This window comes from Myotis davidii, unplaced genomic scaffold (assembly GCF_000327345.1).
Source record: "Myotis davidii unplaced genomic scaffold, ASM32734v1 scaffold556, whole genome shotgun sequence".
Taxonomy (NCBI): Eukaryota; Metazoa; Chordata; class Mammalia; order Chiroptera; family Vespertilionidae; genus Myotis; species Myotis davidii.
The window spans coordinates 950,315-953,325 of record NW_006287671.1 but is presented as its reverse complement, the minus strand read 5'-3'; the positions used below and the strand labels follow the sequence as shown (position 1 = coordinate 953,325).

Below are 3,011 nucleotides of genomic sequence, written 5' to 3'. Positions count from 1 at the left end.
AAAAGAGTATGATTTTTTTATCTTCTCTTTCTCCTATCTTTTCCCAGGAATGATTTAAGGCAGCAATTTTCAACCTTTTTCATCTCATGGCACACATAAACTAATTATTAAAATTCTGCAACGAACCGGAAAATATATTTTTTTGCCAATCTGAAAAAAGAAATAGGTATAATTTTGACTCATTCACACCACATGGCTATTGTTGTGTTGGCTGTTGCTATTTTGTATTTGACAATGTAAGGGAAGTCAGTGCCTTTGACTACAGAATCAGGTACGCATGTTTTAAAAATTCTTGCTGCCCACCAGTGTGCCTGCCACGGTGGGTAAACATCGCTGATTTAAGGCATTGCAACACTGATAGGTGTTTCAGGGAGCGCCTCGGCTCTTAGGATATGCAATCAGTACCTGCAGTCCCCATTCTAATCCTGCGCGGTGAGCCAACATTGGTGTCACTGCCCCTGGTGGCCTGAGGGGGCAAGGAATAAAGGCCTGGTCAAAGGTCTTCTCCCTCCCAAAGTCATTGCCAATGACATCTCTTTCCAGACACGTTGAAGAACTTAAAATAAATAATAGAGGATTTAAAATGAATTTTAAAGTGGTGAATGGACCTGCAGGGTTCCAGAGCGGTATGAGGATTTGAAAATGAGAGAGCCAGGATTCTCCAACAACCCGCATCTGGTGTTGCCCCTCCCCTTACCCGCCAGCGCCACCCCAGGTGGGATGAGCTTCTTAAGCATAGGCATTTACCCTGCTCCAGCAGGGCTCCAGCCCGCAGCGATTCCGCCTTTCCTTGATTTCCAAAACATGCTGTCATCTGATCTTCCGTTCTTGTATTCTCAGAGAACAAGCACTGGACAGGGAGGTGGGGAGTTTCCCAGTCTGTGGGGTGTCCAGCACCATGGTCTGGGGAAGGCTTTTAACTTTTCTAGTGTGTGATTTCCCCATTAGTCAGAACTACAAAACGATATGATGCCATGTGATCGTTTAGGTCCCCTCTATCTCTACTAGTAAATATCTGACCCATTCCTGGGAAGGAGCTTCCTGTTTTTGTACAAGGAAAGTCTTAGCACATTTATTTCACCTCCATTCAAACCACAGCTCCCCCCTCCCCCCACCCCTCCTCTTGTCACACTGAGGAGCAATACAGGGGAAATGCCTCAGGGGTCTCTTCACCTCAAAATCTCTCACTGGAGCAAAGCATCTTGCAGTGCAGTGGGCAAGGCTCTGGGTATCAGAACTGAACTTGAACCCTGATCTAACACACTGGCTATGACCTCAGGTGAGCTACTGAGCCTCTCTGGACCTGCTTCTCACCTGGAAAGTGGAAATAGTGACTGCACCTTCCTGAGCACACCCATGGGAGGAGCAATTGAAACTCTGCTTGTGTGGTGCTTTATGGCCTTTCATTGAAAAGCCCGAGAGACCTATACCCCTCCCCTGTTATGTGTTTATTGTCACAAATTATTCCTATTTATGCCGTGAGCTCATTTCCAAGTTGCAGTATTGTCTCCTCTTTTTACATGTTTTTGCCTCCTTTAATCTTTACGTAAAGAGTAAAGGGAGTCAAATATATGATGACAGAAGAGGATTTGACTTTGGGTGGCAAGCACACCATACAATATACAGATGATGTATTCTCAAATTTTACACTTGAAACCTATATAATTTTATTGACCAATGCCACCCCAATACATTTAATAATTTTTAAAAAGCCATAGAGAAAGGCTCTGAAGGCAGGTTCCCCTTCAAAAAGAAATGGAGAGGTGACGTGACAACACAACCTGTCCTTTGGGCATTCCTTTTTGTGGTTGCCAGTGCCAGCATTCTTAGGGATTCCATAGCGCTGGCCCTTCCCACCTCACTAAAGGTTACTCAAGCCCAACCCTTCCCAGCACCAAGAGGCAGGGAAAAATATGGTTTCCACTCATCATAGGAGTCAAAGCTCTTATGTGACCTCCATACCAGGAGAAGGACTTAGGGGAGCACATAGACTATGAGAAATCCTGAAATACCCAGGAAAGCTAGGCCAGGATGAAATCTTCATAGATGTAGTGCAAAGAGCGAAATAAGTTGTTGATTTGCCACAGCCGAGATCCCGCTAAGAATCTGTCCATTGCAAAGACTTGGGAGAAAAGGAAAAATGTGAGGCGAGTGCAAAAGACTACCTCTGTGCAAAACCCCAGCCTCCCACCTCACATTCAGAAGGCGCAGGCACCATAAAACTGGCAGCCCGCCAAAGCCTTCTGCACACTACACTACCATGTGCGGGGTAGGGCAGGTGCCTGCTTGCTTCTAGGGATTGGAACAAGGCTCCTCCTAGTGAGAAAATCCTGCAGATGCTTTCTTTGAGCAGAAAGTCCTGCTGTGAATAGAGGGCAGGTGAGTCTTCTAAACAAGTTCTTAGGAAGAGTATAAATAAAGTATAAAACAGCAGCCCTCTATTTCATTCCCCAGGTTATCTTGTAGCTCTTTGAAATAAAAACATAGCTCATCTCCTCCATGAGAACATGATTTAAGAGGGAAAAAGCACTATCAACACCTCCGCCCCATTGTGGAGAGCGGGGAGGTTCAACAGGCTTCTCACCTTCCTCAGCTTGTACGCTCCCCTCCCCGTGTGGGTCACAGCCGGCACTTAGCCACATTGTTCTGGCTGTGGAATTCCATAGCACACTGCTTTCTTCTGATCTTTTAGCACCACCTTAACAGGAGGTATTGCAATGGTAAAAAAAAACGGGGGTTTTGCAGCCAGAGGCTGTGGGTTTGAATTCCAGCCCTGTCACCCACTAGCCAACCTAGCATAGGGCCTGACCATGTTTCTACTGAATGGGTGCCCTTTGGCTGAATGAAAAGGGTGGGAAGTTAACTGTAAGCATCTGTCTTCATAGGGCAGTGCCAATGACACTTGGGAACACATTCATGGCAGTTTGAAGGCTGGGTTTCCTTCCAGAAAGAGAGGATAGACTGTTCACAGCACAGTATTGCACCTAAGAACATGATCCTTGGCATGGAAA

The 3,011-nt window shown here is 45.9% G+C and overlaps 1 protein-coding gene across 1 annotated transcript in view; it reads right to left on the bottom strand.

Moving 5' to 3' along the window:
* Positions 1 to 3,011, bottom strand: part of NTRK2 (neurotrophic tyrosine kinase, receptor, type 2) — a 326,931-nt gene that overhangs the window by 64,395 nt on the left and 259,525 nt on the right. The window lies entirely within an intron of this gene.